The sequence below is a fragment of the Sturnus vulgaris genome, chromosome 1, assembly GCF_052056855.1.
Source record: "Sturnus vulgaris isolate bStuVul1 chromosome 1, bStuVul1.hap1, whole genome shotgun sequence".
NCBI lineage: Eukaryota > Metazoa > Chordata > Aves > Passeriformes > Sturnidae > Sturnus > Sturnus vulgaris.
Window position 1 is genome coordinate 125,128,579 of NC_142243.1, and position 19,832 is coordinate 125,148,410.

Below are 19,832 nucleotides of genomic sequence, written 5' to 3' on the forward strand. Positions count from 1 at the left end.
TTGCTTTCTTGTTTACAGTTTAACACACTAATCGAGAATTATTAAAGCCTGGAAATGCTTTTGCTTATGTAACATTTTCATAATATTATATAATAACTTCTGCTGGAAAGGCTTCTGGAGGTTATCTGGTCCAAAGCAGCATGGTCAAGACCTGAAGTTACACTGTCTTGTTCAGGCCTTGTCCAAGGTATTGTGGAGGTCTCCAAGGATGAAGATTCCACACCACTGGATAACCTGTTCTAATGTCAGACCACATTTTCTGGAAAACTATTACAAAGTTCATACATGCCTAATGAAATTCAAACACTTGGCATTGATGTTGTTGCAGATTTGCAGATGGAGCAGAAATCTTCCTCCCAATGCCAAAAATTATCAGCTTCCAGCTTTTGTCATCACAGGACTCCCAGCCCAATTAGCTCTGACTCTCCCTGCTGCTCCTTTGGTATGGCTGGGAATTCATGCTCTTGTACTTGCAGGGTCTTAGAGAAGATCCAAGTGATCTCTTACTCATTTGATCTAGTGATGTCAGCAGTTTGTTGACATCTTCCTGCATCTTCATTACTTGGTAACACAAATTCTCTGACACAGCACACCTCCTGCAGACAAGACCACTATCTCTACAGCCTAGCTAGAGCTCTGGAGCTAGCTCTGACTCAAGGTCTCTGATGTACCAGGAGAGCTGCTCCAGATGGTGCTAGGAACTGTGCCAGGTGGTGCATCACCAGCACTGCTGAGCACAACCCCATCCTCAGCAGAGTTTCTGACTCCGTTCTGCATCATCTGCTGTGCAATCTGCTGTGTCTGCTGGCTGTCTCAGGGAGCAGTGCTCTAGGCCCTGCACTTACATGTGCTCTTCCCCAGTACTTGCTGAGAGGGTGCTTGACCCTCTCTAATCAGGAGATGACTGCAAGGAAAGCTCAATGCAGCTTTTGACCAGGAGTAGCTGACAGAGCTTACTGGCAGCTGCTAGAGCTTGTTAGAAGCCACAGCCTCCTGTAGTTCTCTTTTCCCTGCAGCAACAGGTACTGTCAAGTTCCTCAAAGAGTTCCAGGAATCTTTCCACCATTCCAGAAGATGTAGAACTGGAAATGGCTGCTGCTTAGCACAAGACAAGCTGTGTCACGCAAAAGCAGTAGGCACCTTGATAGCATGTCCCACCTCATTACTTCACAATCCTCTTTAAATAGAAAGAAATGAGCTAGTGCTGTTAGCAACTACCTAGATTTAGATACAATATCCATCAGAAGTTCCTGTTTCCTGTTGAGTTACTAGACCTACCTTTCTCTCTTATGCATGCAAAGGAGGAAAGCACATGAACTTAATCCACTTTATAAACTCAAATCCCACAACAGGCCTTCTCTTTTTCCCCTCTCCCCTCCCCTTCCCACCTTTTCTTTTAAAGAGTGTTTAGGGAGCTATTTATGTGATAATAAGGAAAAATGATATTCAGCCTGTGGCTCTAGAGCCTCATGCAGCTCTTTGGCATTGCCAGAATGATTAGGCTTTTACATGGTTTTGATTAAATTTTTCTTGCTCTCCTTGGCCTCAAGCAGAGTTGTAACAGAGCACTGATAATATGAACATTGCCAGGAAAATGCAAAGGAACACCTGAAATCCTCAGAAAATGAACTAAATCTGTGAGACTACTGGCTTCTCTACAACAAGGAGCATGTCAAAGGAAACAACATCCTACTCTTTTCATTGGTGAGGACAGAGACTATATTAACAAAAGCCTCAAAAGTAATCACAGTATTACAGTCAGAAAGTAAAGTGTGACAGTTAAACTGAGTTTTAATAATGAATGATTCATGTAAAGAACAAGCCCACACAAAGGTAAAATGTTGTATCTGCCATTGATTATTAACAAACCTTCCTAGGATACTACACATGAGTCATTAGAAAGGGCTGAAAGCATTAGCAATCTTTGGAATATTTATATAGAATTTAGTGATTATTCTGCAATAACATACCAGCACAGTATTTTCCATCATAAGAACATCTCCATGGCAGCCCTACACTCCTCAGTCCTCTGTTACTCTGTTCAGCCACAGAACTGAAACAGTCAGGATTCTGAAAAGTAACACCTCACATATGGACTCATTAGATCTCTAAAAGTTTTTAAATTATCTTTTTTTTTTTTTTTTTCCCCCCAGAAATATGCATCTTCCTGCATTCTACATGACAGCTACAAATGCTAAGATTTTCCTTGGAGAAAATTCATATGTCAGAGATATTCAGGTGATACTGGCACTCCTCAGAACGTAAGCCGACCAACACAGCCAAACGACAAAGATTGTAAGACCAGAAAACAACAAAAGGGCATGTGAAATTATAAATTCAGTTGGAAGAAAACAGAGTGTGCTAACAGATAATACACAATCAGTCTCATATAACCTATAAAAACAAGCTCATTTTCATCTGGCTCTTCTGGACATTTGAGATTCTTTAAAAGATCCTTCAAATAAGAGGTCTGGAAAGCAGGTTCCTTTTATTCCCTCTAAGTTCTCAGCATCAGAAACCTACTTTTTAGCTAATGCCACTAGAATAGTCAACCTGAAAAAGGATATTTGCTCTATGAATGTGACCTTGGATGTCAAGTTTGAGCAATGAGTAAATATTTACAACTAGTTATAAACCCCTAAAAATAGGGGTTCATAACAGAAATGCTGACAGACCTCAACTAAGTTGGTGTGAGTGGGCGCCACTATAATTAAATAAATCACCAAGGTCTGCTGACAATTAGAAAACTCATTTTGGTTTGCCACAGAGACAAACAAAAATTCTGTTCATTATAATTTTACTGGAATATGATGTCATAACATGTAAGCATACTGAAACAATCTGCTGCTTTTCTAGCCAAAATATTAATTGCATACTAAGGAGCCCTTGGGGCCTCTTCCTTTTTGGCCATCAAATCCACACACACAAAGACAAATAAAGTATTAGTACATAAGCTGTGTGTTCATACTGCATTTCCTGCATTTCTCTGGATTCCTCAATGCCATAAACGTTTTTGATAAATATTGTTACTTTCTTCTTAGAAAGGCAAAAAAGGCAAGTGCAAGATTCAGCACACAGAAAACAGGAAGTTTATTTAGATTTAGCCTAATATTAAAAAGTCAGCGAAGTTTTCTCTAAATTCAACACATCACCACATTCTTCAACTAAGCAAAAATGAACAAATAAAGCCAATTACTTCCCCACTACACAAGTGTTAAAGGAAGTACTACCTTATTCCCATTCCATAATGCAAATTGAAGAGGAACTGGGACCATATTTTAGTGGCAAAGATAAAGGCCACTAGAATATGAGCTACAACACAGTATGAGAAAGTCATTCTTGAGATGCCAGCTCTGCTGAAAGGGTCATTCTCTGCACTTTTTCTATCTGGCTCCTTTTCCATATGAAGTCAATCAAGCTGGCAGCCCTGCTGGCACTGTTTAATCAGGAAAATGCTGTGAGCTTTGTGAGTGGATGGATAGAGAGCCACAGACCATGCAGGAGAGTAGGAAACAGCATTTGCTGTGAACAACTTTTTCTCTGTAACATTTGAAATTTCTCTAGGGGAGCAAGTTGCTTAGTACAGCTGTTCCCTGGCTATATCCTATTTTCCTAAGCAGTCCATTAGCCACGTGCATTTCTTACAGATGTGAGCTCTCTGTTTTGAAGAAAGAAACATCCAGTATAGTCACTTTTGCCTCCACACAGTGAACCTGGCTCTTTCAGCAGATCCACAACAACACCTGGGAACAAAGAGGCTCTCTTTTCCAAGTACTCTTTTTGAGAACTACACTCCATTATTCTTGAACTATGTCTACTACAGGCTAGGCTGCCTGATCAAGAGGAGCCTATAGATGAAGCCTTATTGCTCCAGTTCCAGGAAGGATTTTGCTCACAGGCTCTTCTCCTGCTGAGGGATTTCAACCACCCTGACATCTGCTGGGAAAGTAGCCGGGTGAGCTGTAGGCAATCCAGGAGACTCCCGGAATGCATGAGGAAAACTTCTTAACCAGTCTGATTAAAGAGAGAACTTAGGGTGAAAAAGAGAATATATCACCTCTAGAAGGAGGATCCAGTAACTCGGGAGGACTGTAAGGATGTCACAGGTCATGTAGGGAGAAAATCAGAAGGGCCAAAGCCCAACTAGAACTTGATTTGGCTGTTATAGTTTAAGACAACAAAAAAAAGTTCCTATAAATACATTGGCAGCAAAAGGAAGGTCTTCAGCATTTGTTAAATGCAGAGTAGTGACAGGGGATGAGGAAAAGGCAGAGATATTTAACGTCTTCTTTGCCTCAGGCTTTAATATGAAGACCAGCTGTCCTCAGAATACCCAGGTCCCAGAGCTAGAAGTTGGTGATGGGGATGGGGAGCTGAGTGAAGCCCTCTTAAACCAGGAGGTTAGTGACCTGCTATGCAAATTAAACACACACAAGACTATGGGCCCAGATGGGATCTACTGTAGAGTAATAAGGGAACTGGTGAAAGAACTTGCCAAACCATTCCAAATAATCTAAAAGCAGTTCTCGTCAACTGATGAAGTTCCAGCTGACTGGAAATTAGCAAATGTAACATCCATCTACAAGAAAGGTCACAAGGACGATCTAGGGAACAATGGGCCTGTCAGCCTGATCTCAGCTCCAGGCAAGGTTATGAAAGAGATCATCTAGGGTGCCACTGCACAGCACACGCAAGACAACCAGAGGATCAAGCCCAGCCAAAATGGATTTACAAAAAGAAAGCCCTGCTTGACCAGCCTGATCTCCTCCTATGACAAAGTGACTCACTTAGTAAATGAGAGAAAGGCTGTGAATGTCATCTACCCGGACTTCAGTAAAGACTTTGGTACTATTAACCCCACCATCCTCCTAGAAAAATTGCTAGCAGCTTGGATGGGTGGATTCTCCTATGGTTAAAACCTGGCTGCATGGCTGGGCCCAGAGAGTTGTGGTGAATGGAGCTAAATCCAGTTGTCAGCCAGTTACTAGAGGTGTTCTCCAAGGCAGTTTTGGGGCTGGTCCTATTTAATCTCTTTACTGATGATCTGGATGTAGGGATTGTGCTGTAAATTTGCCAATGACACTACATTGGGTGTGGCTGGAGGGTAGGAAGGCTCTGCAGAGAGACCTGGACAGATGATCAGTGGGCTAAGGATCACTACATGAGGTTCAATAAGGCAAAGTGCCCAATTCTGCTCTTGGGTCACAACTACCTCATGCAGCACTACAGGCTGGAGGAGGAGATGTTCAGCAGAAAGGGATTTGGGGGTGCTGCCTGACAGCTGGCTGAATATGAGCCAGCAGAATTCCAGGTGGCCAAGAAGGCCAATAGCATCTGTATCAAGAATAATGTAGCCAGCAGGACTAGTGAACATCCCTGTACTCAGCATTGGTGAGGTCATACCCCCAGTACTGTGTTCAGTTTAGGGTCCCTCACTTTGAGGTGCTGGAGCATGTCCAGTGAAGCACAACAAGGGTCATGAAAGGTCTAGAAATTGTGTCTTATGAGAAACAGCTGAGGGATCTGGGTTTGTTTAGACTCAAAAAGAGGAAATTGCTTGAAGCTGAGACAGGGGCAATTGGGATTGGATACCAGACAAAAATGTTCATGATCAGGATGGTCAGCCATTGGAATAGGTTGCCCAGGGAGGTGGGTAAGAAGCATCTGGATCTGGCACCTGGATGTTGTGGTTTAGTGGTATAAGAGTGGTAGTGCTACATTGATATTGTACTTGATGATCTTAAAGGTTTCTTCCAACCTTGATGATTCTACTTTATGACTCTTGAGCCAAGTAACAGACAGCCCTACCAGGGGGGATGTCATACTGGATCTGTTGGTCACCAATGCAAGCAAGCTAATCAGGGACATCCAGACTGGAGGCAGCCTGGGCCATAGTGACCATGCTTTGGTCGAGTTCCAGTCCTGTGGGATATGGGTCAGGTAAAAAGTAAATTTAGGCTCCTGAACCTTAGGAAAGCAAACTATAAGCTCTTCAAGGAGATGGTCAATAGGGTCCTCTGCGAGACTTCCCTCAGGGACAAGAGAGCAGAACAGAGCTGGAGATCTTTAGTGAAGTCTTCCATGGAGCACAAGAGCTAGAAATTCCCAGGAGCGTGAACTTGGTCAAGGAAAACAAGAGATTAGTGTGGCTGAGTTGGGAACTTCTGGTCAAACTAAACGGGAAGAAGCAAATGCACAGGCATAGAAGCAAGGACAGGTAACCTGGGAAGAGCATAGAGATGAAGTACGGTTGTGTAGGGATGGGGTGAGGAGGGCCAAGGTGAAGCTGGAACTGAACCTGGCAAGGGATGTAAAGAATAACAAAAAGGGCATCTACAAGTATGTAAACCAGAAAAGGAAGGTCAAAGAAAGTGTTAAAAAGACCAAGTGCAAAGAGCTGCACCTGGATCAGGGTTGGTATCAGCATAGGCTGGGAGATGAACAGATTGAAAGCAGCTCTGCCAAGAAGGACTTGGGGGTGCTGGCGGGTGAGAGGCTGGACATGAGTGGAAAATTCTTTACTGTGAGGTTGGTGACACACTGGAACAGGTTTGCATGGAGCAACCTGGTCTAATGGAAGGTTGCTCCTCCTCCCATGGCAGGGAGTTGGAACAAGATGATCTTTGAGATCCAACCTAAACCATTCTATGATTCTATGATGAATTAGTCTGGCTGTTCTCTTCTAGATTACTTTCACATCCTCCAAAAACATTCTTACTGTAAAGTGAGCAAGGCACACACTACGTGTCAGTTTCAGCCACAGACATCCCTTATGTGAATGCTGACTTCCTCCCAGTACATAGATGAGAATTACAAAAAGAAAATTCAAATATATTTGTCCCAGATTATTCTTAATTAGAAAGATGGTATTAAATTAGAAGTTGAATCTTTAAAAACTTTAAATGAATGTAATTAATTCTGAATGATTCAGTACTTTTTCTCTATTTAATATTTGCTATGGTCATTTATGAAACCAATTTTGACCTAGTTATACAAAATCCCCAAGCAAAAGAATGTTTGACTATGTAAGAATTGTAAAGAAAACCATGTGATGGAAACATTAACAGAAAGAGATTCAAAAGCATCTGTTCATTTTTTAAAAAATAGTCAGAAAACATAACAAAGATGCTTCCCATTTTAAACATAGAATTCCCAAACCTTCTCTATTTCAAATGCAAGAATGTAAGAAAATCCCACATTAAGCAGGCAAGATCCATGAGTTGCAGGCAACTGCATAATGTAATCCTCTTTATCTGTTCAGGTCTATTAGAAAACAAATGAGATTACTTGCTTCTGCTGGGAGGATGATCTAGAAGCTGAGCTGATACTTAGGAATCTCCTAATGTTCACCTTGGCTATACTTTTACATACGTTATTTTGTTTTGTGTCAATACTATCCTGTAACTTATATAGCTTATTTGTTTTTTTGTTGTTTACCCTCCAAGGTGAGCTTTTGCATTCTCTATCAGCCTTTGCTTTGAAAGGGAACAAGCTAGAGTATTTCAGAACTTTTCTGTACAAAAGACTACCCACTGTCTTGATCATCCTTCACAGCCCTTCCTCATGCTTGCTCCTGTTCTTAAATACAAAAGCCAAGAATGACAGACAATGTGCCTTATAAAAGGTTAACGGTGTTCTGTATAATAGGAATATATATGTATCTATACCAGAAATATCTTGCTCAATGCATCTTAAAAATCACATTTGCCTCTCCACTAATTCAACATTAGTTCATCTCAGTTTATTTTGTAAACACTTAGTAATATAACACTTCTGTTCTGTGATTTTCAACTGAATAACCCTCAGGTAACAACCGAGTTAGTACTACCAGTACCTATGCTATTAATCTTCCATTTTAGACTGGAAAGTCCAGTCTTGTTGCATTTCTAATATATCAGTCCTCTCTATCACCCAAGTCTTCCTGCCTACCTTGACCATCCTGTGTATCAATGATGCCTTCTACATCTCATGAACATTTTCCTACTTCTTGTGCAAACATCTTTAACAAAAATAACTTAAAAGGTTGGTTCTAAAACTGGAAGAACTGTACTTAATAATCTTCCTCCTAGTTTGACTTTTAATACTGCTGATTATTTTTCTTTTCTTTTCCCACCCTGCATTTCTTACACAAATCCCCTTCTCCTTCAGTTTAATGAAAACATTATCCTTATCTAATGCTACAAAATGCTTAACTGAATCCCACAAATATAAGATTTACTATACTTTGTTTACCTAAAAAATGAGTTGGCACATAACATATAAGGTTAACACATTAGTCATACACAATCTACCTTTAGTACCCAGTAATTTCACATTGAGTTTTATACCTTTTTGTCTGTCTTTATTTATACTTTCTTTTAAACTTTGTTATGAGTCTGGGAATTTTTCATGAAGCTAATGATAATGCCTTTTTCTATTTTTTTTTCTTTTCCTGAGCTAGAGGCTATGTAGTTCCTTCAAGAAATATGAGTAACTTAGTAAAAAAAAAAATTGACTCATGTTTCCACGATCACAATATCGAAACATTCCTGAGTAAAAAACAAGAGGGAGGAGGATTCAGTTTAACACAACATTATCTAATGTGGAATCTTCCCAGCAGAATTTGTGACGACAAGACGTTAATATTGCCACATCACTGTTTCTCTGAATTCGAAGTTGCTCAATAGACATTTGACTGAAATAAATATTTCAATATTTACTCTCTGCCTTTATCACTACTTTGTTTACCGTTTATAGCAAATATGTACAACAAGAAGTAAAAAAACCTGTTGCTCATCACAAGTAATTAGAAGAAACGAACAGAAAGCTAGACATTTTAAGTTTAGGAGTTTGAACCATCATGGATTAAGCTGACAAGTAATAGAGCAAACATACTGAACTAGCTACATAGTACTAATTTCAGAGTAACTTCAGGGCTCTGCTTCCACTTCTATTGCTCTCTTTCCTTCAATGTAAAGTCCTGAAGTTAAGTTGAAGCACTTGTCAAAGTTCCACAAGGGTCTCAAAACCAGCCCAAATACCCTCTCTTAAAGAGAAACTAGTGCAAGAAGTATGTAAAGAAAAAAAAAAAAAAAGGCCAAGAAGAAATAATAGGGAAAAACCCAGTGGAAAAATGTTCATGAGAAAAACCTCCAAAGACAAAGGTAGAAAAAACAAGTGAAAAACAACAGAATCAAGAAGAGAAAAGAGAACAAAATTTTATGCTCCGAAGAAGTATTTTTACTTATTTACTGAATAACTAAGTAATGAGAATGGTCTACAAAACATCAACTTATTCTTAACTGTAAAAATAGCATAAATAATATAGGAACATAACAATACAGCCTCCAGAGTTAAAGACATTGGAAAATGTAACGTGGACAGTGCTGGAATCGAGTTTGGGGGCTGGGGAAAGGAAAACATAAATACAAGGAAAAAGAAAAGGCTCTTTTCTGTGACACAAAACCAAGTACAATAAGAATAAAAGGGGAAAACATAATGAAGCTGTGATGTACACTGTATACTTTAGAGGTTAAAGCAGACATCCAGAAGACAAACATCTCATACTCTTATCTACTTCAGCTCATAAAATTTCCCATGAACTGTATTACTCACTAATCTTTACAAGCATGCAGAGTGGTTACTGAGAATGCTGTCCAAATAGCCGTTTCAGTAAAAGAACATAAACAATGCTGCATATCTGACTACAGTATCATTTTCTTTTTACATAAGAAACGCATGTCAAAAAAAGAAAAAAAATCACGTCACTTGACAGCCTAGACACTAAATAAATGAGAAAATGAAGTAGCTCACTTATTTAATTTTATCATATATTAATGCCAGGAATGTAATACTAATAAAAATGTTACTAACAAAATCATCTCAGGGCGGGGACTTTATAGGAATTAATTAATCTGAAAGTCCACAGAGGAAGAAGGCCCAAGAAAGCTCACAGACTGATTATCACCATCCAAATTAAATTCAAGTAATTAGTATGTACTCTTCTACATTCTTTTCCCACTTTGAGGAATGTAGACATACAGGCATTAAATTGCATTATCATGAGTAAGAAATTTAACCTATCATTTTAAAATTGGAAATTAAAGGATTGAAAGTAAGAACAAGCTGAAAAACCACACTTAATTTTGATTTAATAAGCCACCCCTCAGCAGCTGAGTGCAGCTAATTGAGGATGCACACTTCTCAACTCTGCTAGTTATCAGCTCTGCAACCTCTAAAAAGGCCACGCATGACCAGCTAAAGCTTCTATCCAGAAATCTTCTCCTCTGTGCCATCAGACTTGCAAAGAAAAGAAATGTGAGAGAGAACTTGGTCAATTGCAAAGGGAGAGCATTTTATGTTGCCCTGCACATCATATCAGAATGCTGAAAAAAAAAAATGGATGGCCTTAAGAAGGAAGCTTTATCTATACCTGGAAGGGGAAAGGAAGGTGACTGTTAATCGACCATAGAAAAGATGGTAAAGGACCAAAAGATCAGAAACGAAAAATGATCGGTGAAGCCTTTCAGTGTTTTGATTCCTTTCTACTTAAAAAGCATAAAAAGTGCAGATTTCCTAAAGAAGCAGACTTAATATCCTTTAATATTTTAAAAAATTATTTAATATTCTTTTTCAATCTTTAATGGATTTACACCAATGGCTGACAAGTAAATAGCAATTCATTGCTAATAAAAATGTGTAAGTAATGCAATGAGACTGCCATAGTAGTGGTCACCAAAGCACAGTGACTGATCTCAGTCCAGTAAATACAATTTAGTACTGAATATTAATAAAGAAAAAAAATGTAGATCATGTTATACCAGTAGACTAAAATACAAGGTTGCAGACTTTCTAAAAGGTATGAAATGTAAGAAGTGTTTATAAAATGGGGTGGAATTGTATTGTAGAAAACAGGGACTCAAAAGAAATCTTGAAGGACAGAGATATCAAGGACTGTTAAAATGGAATCATAGAATTATTTAGGTTGAAAAAGACCTCCGAGAAAATCAGCTTCAACCATTAACCCAGCACTAACAAGTACACCACTAAACCATATCATTTAGTGCCACATCTAAGTGTCTTTTAAATACCTCCTGTAGTAGTGACTGAAGCACTACCCTGGACAGCCTGTTCTATTGCTTGACAACTCTTTTTTGTGAAGAAATACTTCATAATATGTGAAATAGTTATTACAATGTTTGACTTAGTTAAACAAGGTCAACATAGTGATTACCTTTACTGAAGAGAACCAAGGCTCTGCTGCTGATGTCCACTTCCTTAAGAGTTCTCATTTATTTCCCTGACACTGGTGTCAGACTTGAATCTGAATCAATGTGATTAGACTCCACTTTCTCCTCTGTTATGGAACAGAAACTCAAAGCTAAATTTTGGGCTGTTTTCTGTCCAGACGTGATTTCCCTTTTAATCACAATACTGAGGGATTCACCCTCATTTTAGTAAAACATATAAGCCAAACAAATTGTGGTGCCAAAGTACCTGATGAGCACCTGTGAGTGCACCTATACTTTCTGCGACAGTAAAAACTGACTTAAACTGGCATTCTTCTTTAAAGTATCCTATAAAGACAGCACATCTTTGGAAGATCCTGTGAATTAGCATTTCAGAAGAGATGTTAACTGTACTCTTCTTTCACAGAACACAAGCACCCACCAAAATCAATATTATAGACAAGATGTGAAGAGAAATTATAACACAGTGATTGCTGGTGAAAAGTTCTGCCTTCAGACTGCATATATTCTGTTACAAAAGAATCTTGAAAACCTTTCTTTAGAATATTTAATACTTTCTCATTCTGTGGCAGAACTTTCAGTGACAAAAACCTTGTAGGGATAGGGTAGAATTCCAGTCAGATCTTACAGAGTTATAAGCTGTTAAAAAAATTAGCCACTAACCTTTCTGCTTGCTTTCTCTTGGGAAAATTATGGCAACCTCTCAAAGTAAAGTTTGAGCTCTAACAGCAGTTCACCTCTGTCATTACCAAAACAAGAAGGCAAAAGAGAGAGAACATATTTACTGGTAACCAGTATCCAGGTTCTGGACACAGCAGAAAGGCCATAACAAGAAAGAGGCCACACAGGCTTGTTTCCATTGAACCCACTATCTCACAGGTGTCCCAGCTGAAATACTCTTAGTTCAGCAGAAGTACAGGAAAAAGATAAGGGTGAGTAAAAAGCCAACTGTGTGGAAAGAACAAAACACACCCAAAATATTCTTGTTCCTGAAGAAGCATTCTGAATCAGAGCTTGTTTTCATACATACCAACAAGACTAGTCTTCTGTCCATATCCTGAAAGTAAAGTTGGCTGTGTTAAAAGCAGGGCTAAAGAAAGAACACCCAGTGAGCTGCAGAGCCAACAGACTGAAGCGATTCACAAGCTGCTGGGGAAGGCTGTTGGCTCTGAAGGTCTTTGGATCAGAAGGTTTACAGGAAATCTCTCAAGTGGAAGGGCAGTGTTGAAAGACAGACATTAGGAAACCAAAGATAAGGATTGTATTACACCTCTATGTTTTCAGCCTCTGTGAACGAACACGAAAAATCACATCTGAAACTTGGAGACACATCTGGAGCCAGATGCATTTCCTTCAGAGCAGAGAGAAATCTGAGGAAGTTAAAAACTCAAAATAAAGAACACTGTCCACTGAAGAAGCTTCAGGAGAATTAGTCAAAACATGAGCCTAGGACTACAGAAAGCAAGGGCAGTCCTCTTAGCAGATAGAGCAAGAAAGCAAGTGGTCTGGGAAGGTTACTATATCCTGAAAGAAAATGAATAAAAATATTAATTAAGAAAATATTGAAGCATTAGGACTTAGGAGCTCCTCTACAAATAGGGCCAAGAGGTCATTGACAAAACTACTTCATCTTGAGCAAAGACTGTTTAGAATGCTGCAATACTGTAAAATGTCAAGCCTGATGCATCACATTTTAGGCACAAAGAGCGATGAAGCATCTAGATGCTCTACAGTTAATGCTAAAAAGATTTTAATGATACCAGGTAAGTGAATTGACTTGGAGAATGAAGAGACACTGTACTTGAAACACTAACCTCAAATCTTGCTCTCTATTCTGTCAGCCTGATTTTTAGCCTACATAACATTATTTTAACAGCTGTCAGTGTAATATTGTAAATACGCTTAAGAGTATATATGTTATTGATCCCTCATAGGTTAAATGTACCCATTAATGCAGTGGATGATAGTGGATGCTTTTGTCAGAAAGATTATATGCACACTGTGCCAGGACATGTCACCCAACACCATTTTGTAAGCATTGTGCAAATTCATGATAACAGGGTGAGGGGACTGCAGAAAAATCAATCTTGGGCAGAATTTAGTGGAAAGTATAGATTCCATAGCAGAATCTGGGTTTTATGATCCCAGATATCCTATGTATTTTTAAGATTTAAAACACTGTAGAAATTAAACATTAGCTGTCAAAAAATTTACTGCAAGAATAAATATCCTCTGCCATTTAAGGAATCTTATTTTGTTTTAAGCCAACCATATAATCACTATTGTCTAAACTGATAGCTACTGGCAATGGCAAAGCTCATCACCTGCAAGCTCCCTTGCCACTGTTCTTTTGGGAAAACTATCTTAAGGCAAACAGATGTTTCTTCTGTTTTAAACCAACAGGAAATGGACTGACTTTCTCCCTTTTCCTTTCCTAGAAACAGATACTAGCAAAGAAAAATCTTAGCACAGCTGTACTCAACACTTTTCTTGTAACAATATGCCTGTGTGGGAGGCAGGCAACTAGTGGGAACAAACAGGCCAGGGGAAGTGAAATGCAGCATGCAGAAAATGAACACAAAGAATTAATTTGAAAATCTGTGACTGGATTATTACACCATAATGTCAATAGACTAGCAGGGGAAATAAAAGGGTGATGTACAAGACTTTGTTTTAAGATACGATCTGAATCCTATCTCAACTGGTAATGTACGCAACTGAACTAAGTATCGGCTGGCAATCTCAGTCTCTTCCAAGCAAATAGATGTTCAAATCATAGGAAAGCTTCTTTAGTACAAACAGACTGCAGGTTTAGTGGTCAAGTTGCAACCTTATCTTTAAGGAAATATCTTTAGGCCAGGCCTGAGGAATTAATTAATACGATGAAATGCAGAATTCATGCTTTGTGCAGATAAACCAAACACTTAATTGTCACTGCTGGCAAACTGGCATTCTTTACTCACACTAGATTTACATAAAAAAGGAAAACTGCCATTGAAGCTACTACATTAGAGCATCAACTATCATAGAAGAACATTATGAGACAAAACCTTGCAGAAAACCTGGATTTAATTGATTTGTGCTGGAATTATGACAGTTTAAAGTCATGAAATGCTTCAGAATAGAAAAAGGCAACTTTTTTGAGAATGCTTTTGCTGACAAATTCTTGCACAAATTCATGCTGCCATCTAATGGTCTAAATCAGCTATTTCCAGGTGAACAATTAAATCTGATCACTTGCATTATTCTTTGGATTATTCTTTATTTCCCTAAATTCTAATTCTTTGAAATCAATATCTGTTGTTCAGAATGAAATAATAGCATATTTAAGGAGATATAACCTATTTTAACCAAACTTTTAATTTCTATTTCCAAGTAGGTTTTAATATTTCTTCCAAGGCTTTTTTTTTCTCAAACTACTGGAAGGAGTGCGAGGAATGCAGAAAGAAGTTTTTGCAAAGTCAGTCAGTATATATTTTTATCATCACACCTCTTAATCCTTAAAATACAAATTTTAAATACACCAGTCTCCACAGCCAAACAGCTTCTTGCAGCAGAACAGTACTTTATTCAATCAAAAGCATTTCAGTACTTGCATGCCGGCCTCTCCTCAAAACTGCTGTTACCCAGATATGTCCCTGAAGAGTTTGTTCTTTTAATACTTTTCTCTCCCGCTTTTCCTTGGGGAGAGATTGCTGTATTTTTTCAGTCCTTACACTTTGAGAGTCGAATGACTCCCACTATAGCACTCATAAAATTATTGCAAATCAACATTCTTAGGATTATTTCTCAGAGCAGGATTCCACTCTAGATTCAGATGCCTAAATTTAGGTATTTAGTTAATGTGTAGAAACAAAGTTGCTATAAAAGGGAAGCTCTGGAGAGATCCATACAAAACAGACAATCTAGTTTAAGGCATGACAGACAGCATTCTAGACTAGGAATTGTTCTGACTAATCTTTCCACTGGTTATAAAGGGACACTGAGTTTCTAATGCACAGGCAGAGACTATTTGAAAGGCATCTGAGCTTGGATCCAAATCTCATCAGCACTGTGAAGAACTGCACCTAGCTGCCTAAACACAAGCACACAGTACAACTTGAGAGGCAGTCATGTACCTTAAACATCCACATGATGTGACACAGGACTGATCCATGAAACAGACAAGTTTCTCACAAATAGCTGGAGTCCTAGTGGATTATATGAAATGCTATGATGACTGAACATCACTTTTAGGGATTCCTTCAATTGCCTAAACTTAGCTACGCAGGGCCATTTGAAATGCTCTAGGGTATCTTGCCTGACCTTCCGCTGCCACTCTAGTAAAGGTCTCCTCTAGGTCTTCTGCTAAATCCATTGGTCCCATGTGGATGTCTCACACACCCTACAATGTCTCAAGTGGCACTAGAGACCTATGTTTAGGCAACTTAGTGTCCCACATCTGCCACAGTATATTTGCTTGGGAAAAAAAATCTGCTTTACACACAGCTGTGCACAAAATCCTCCTCTGTTGCAGCAAGCCCCAACATAAAGCCTCAATAATGGGAATTCAGCAACAGATATTAGGCTAATCATGTGCCTAGAGTAACAAAAAGACTCCATGGAGTAATCTGATTTTTACATTTTCCAGGCTGCTGGCCGATCTAATCAATAAGAGATCAAAGTCTTTCAAATCCAACAACCTTTCATATTATACACTGGGATATTTGTACCTTAAACAGATGAGGCTCTCCATGCAGAGAACAGTCTTTTGCTAGAAGGTAAACAGGGTGCTCAAGCAGCACAGAAGAACATCTAAAGGTCAGGAAAATTTCAGACTCCATTCTCTTTCTGTGAATTAGATAACTGGGTTGTATAACTGTAGGTGTAGTTTTGGAGATGGTAATATCAATAGATTTTTACATTGTCTCCTGCATTACAACCCACGCACTTCAGATTTGGCTTCTACAGCTGTTCTTCTGGCTAGATTTTCCTTTTTCCCCTCATAGGACTATGTAACTTCTGTGAAAAAAATGAAGCTGGGTGAGGATTTAGACTGCATTACTAAGCACTCATGTCAAGTAACACTTCCCTCAAATCTTTTCCCTTTGATGCACATATTAAATCTTAGGCCAGCATTCATAAAAGAAACAAACTTTTCATTTTATTCCATTCTTTCACCATACAATCTTTTATTAATGTGACTTGACAATTTTAGTAATTTATCCAATAATCACATAGTCTATTCTCTCTTTGATCATTAGATTGGATAACATGTTAGTCCGCCATGAAGCTAGCAGCTGCAGATGTAGTTGGCCAAAGACCAGCCCTCAAGCTTTCTTTTATTATCCCTCATTTTTAAAGTGCTTGTTCAGTATTTAGGCACTGGTCCACAGGGCTGATATACATCACTGCAGGAGCAGAGAAGTCTAAGCAAACAATTCCATGCAGCAACTGAGTACCCAGCAGGAGAGCAGGCTACCTGGCAGGTAGGGGCTACATGCCCAGGTAGGGTGACACCCTGTGCTTTGTGGCCAGGCAGCATAGCTGGCTCTGCAAGAAGCAAGGATATGGTGCTGCTTTATTTTTCTGAGTTTGGTCTTGCAAATGGCACTGTAAAGAAGCATTAATTAACAGCAAAGAAAAATGTGCTCAGAATAGCGGAGCTATGGAAAAAGAGAAAAGAAGGAATGGTTTGTGCACTCCCCCATGCTCTGAGGAGAAAGGGGATAGTCTTCTCCTTAGTCTGTAGTACACAACATATATGCAGGAAGAAGCAACCCTACAAAAGACTAAGATGAAAAAACAGAAAAACAGAAACTGCCCAAGTGCACAGAAGCTGTAGTTTATCCTAGGGACACCACCACTTTGCGTGACATGCTTGCAGAGCTATCACACCATCCAAATTCCTTAAAACCAGGCAAGAAACTGCTTTAATTACTTTATTTCCGTTCTTTAGCTTGTCATTGTTTTGTATTCCCTTTGTTCCTATATTTCACAAGTGTTTTTAATTTTGAAAACTCTTTTTTTTATATATAGATTTTTCAAGCTCTCTAGATTGTGGTGAGACACATATTAAGGAATTTTATATATTAAGAAAACAACTTCTGAATTCTCCCATAACACAAGGGTTGGGTTTTAAGATCTCCTTAACACTGTTTTCCAAACTAAAACATCAAATGCTGATGTTCAGTTTCTAGTGGTTTTAGTTCTTGGCTGGAAGCTCTTAGTTTTGGTAAGTCTCTGAGATATAATTTGTTCTGTCACTTAAAGACATTCTACAATTGAAAGTACTGCAGGACAATTAAACTTCAGGAATTATTCTCTTCAATTCTAACTGAAGAAAAAAATAAAACAAACCAGCATTCAATGGTAACAAGGCAAGCTGGACAACCCTGTAGTCAGAATTGATACTTTATTTTATTGTTTAACTGCTCTAATTTAAAGAGCCATGTTTTTAATTCTTTTTTACATGGTTTAAGGCAATTGCATTTAAGCCAGAGATGCCAAGGAGTATGGGTTGGCTACAGATATGAAAGGATGCACATGTTTTGTCCTCAGCTCTGCCAATAGTTTTCAAACCTGACCCTCTGTGTCAAGGCTTGGCCTGTGCTGAGTAGCGTGCCAGTTCTCCTGGCTCGTGCCAAGCACTGTGCTGACAAACGTGCAAGCTACCTCAGTTAGCAAGCTGGCCCTGAGAGCTTCAGCACCTCCTTCCCCTGAGTCAGACAGGAAAACTCTTAGATTAAAGATGCCATAAAAAATGAAATATTCACCATTTTTAGCTTTGCTGTAACATATAGTGTTTGAACTGAAAGGTCTTCATGAGCCTTTGTTGCAAAATTGTTTGAAATTTCAACTTGTGAGTGTTTAAATTGGTTGTATATAACTGGCAAATTTTGACTGCAAAAGAGTCTTTTCCTCTATTACAATCTCTGTTAGGAATACAGAAATTTTTGTTAAATAAGAAGTTGTCTAACATGGCTGGATTCAGGGTTGATAACTTTTTTAAAAGCACTGTCTTATCAGAGACCTTCAAACTTTCTTTTACCAAACTTGCATGGATTTTACTTCAATAAAGAAAATCCAGAGAAGACTCCAAGCTCTTATTTACACTGTGAAATAAATGAACTCTAGTATACAGATACCCAAACTACCAGAGACCTAAGCTGGTAAATTCACATGATTCAGCTCTGCATCACACAGACTTCATCAGCCTATCACGATATGCAGTATAATGGCAATGACCCAATGATTTTAACAAGTTAGCCAGCACTGCATTCACTATCTTGAGTTAAGAGTCAGGATGAAAACATTCATACTTCATCCAGTTCCAAGCTGGACTGTATTTTATCTACTTAGCAACTCTAAGAGGGCAGCTGACTTGCCCTGCACCTTCTAACTTAGCAGGAAGAGGATGAGACTTACAAGGCTAAGACCTTACCACGACGTTACACACTGCCTTAAATATCTGGCTCTCTGCCAGGAGTTCTGCATGCACAAAGCTCTGTGAACAGCTAGTATCCAACACCTACCCTGGTGCAGCACTATCAGCACTGTAAGCAACAGGTAGCTAGAGCATGTCCTGATAAAAAACACAGAATTACTATGGGAAAGTGTTACAGGGAACATTAGCTGTATTGAAAAGAACACCTGTGGAAGGATGCTCAGATGGGACATTTCATCATTTGGTTTCCATGCTGACTGCTAGAAAAACCTTCCCCTTTTCCTTTTTTCCTCTCACTTGTTTGCTTTCCTTTGCTATCACCTTCACTATAAATACACGCCATCAGCTGCAGATCTTGCAAATGGATATTGGCCCCTTACAATTGGTACCTGCTTCAACATCCTCTGTGCAATGTACTGCCCATATAAATAAGCTCCACAGCATGTGAGAGTAGTCCTTTACACACTAAAATCAACCTAAGTTGCCCTTACATTCCAAATACACCCTGCCCTTCTCTGGTGAAGGCACAAGCTCCTGTGTGGCTAGATGTTACTAGATGTCTAAGCACAGTTGTAAGTCGAGGAGTAACTTCTCCTTTCCTTTCCCCCCTGAAATTGATTAATTTCTGAGCAGCTCAACTTCCAGTGCTGGAGGCAGGAAATATTCAGGGACAAAAGGCTGGGGACAAATGAAGGAGGAGGAATCACTGCCACTTTGACATAAATCATCTTAGCTTGACATGGAATCTAGCCATCAAGTTTGCATATGAATTGCAGCTCTCGGATCACGTTTCCATGAGATACTGAAAAGGATCTTTTGTGCCACTTGAAACTTAAGACTTTACTGGTATAGAGATATGCCCTAGAATGAACTTAATAATCTATTTTTTCCTCAAGGCATTAGTCTTACTAGTATCAACGTTTCCCTAATGTAATCTCCTAATCTTAGCCTGTATCTTCACCTATTTGAAAAGCACATTTATTTAAATAGAGATCAGTAAAGAGAATGCAGACACAGTATAAAAGACAAAGCTTCCAATTTATTTAACATATTTTGTATCTTTTTTTAATAAGAGAAAATAATCTACAGTCAGAAACTAATGAAAATGAAAAAATACTTCATGTAGCATATTATCTACATGAATTCTCAAATCTTGTTTTTAACTGTCTATAAAGTCT

At 38.8% G+C, this 19,832-nt stretch overlaps 1 protein-coding gene across 4 annotated transcripts in view; it reads right to left on the reverse strand.

Moving 5' to 3' along the window:
- Positions 1-19,832, reverse strand: part of STAU2 (staufen double-stranded RNA binding protein 2) — a 172,239-nt gene that overhangs the window by 120,368 nt on the left and 32,039 nt on the right. The window lies entirely within an intron of this gene.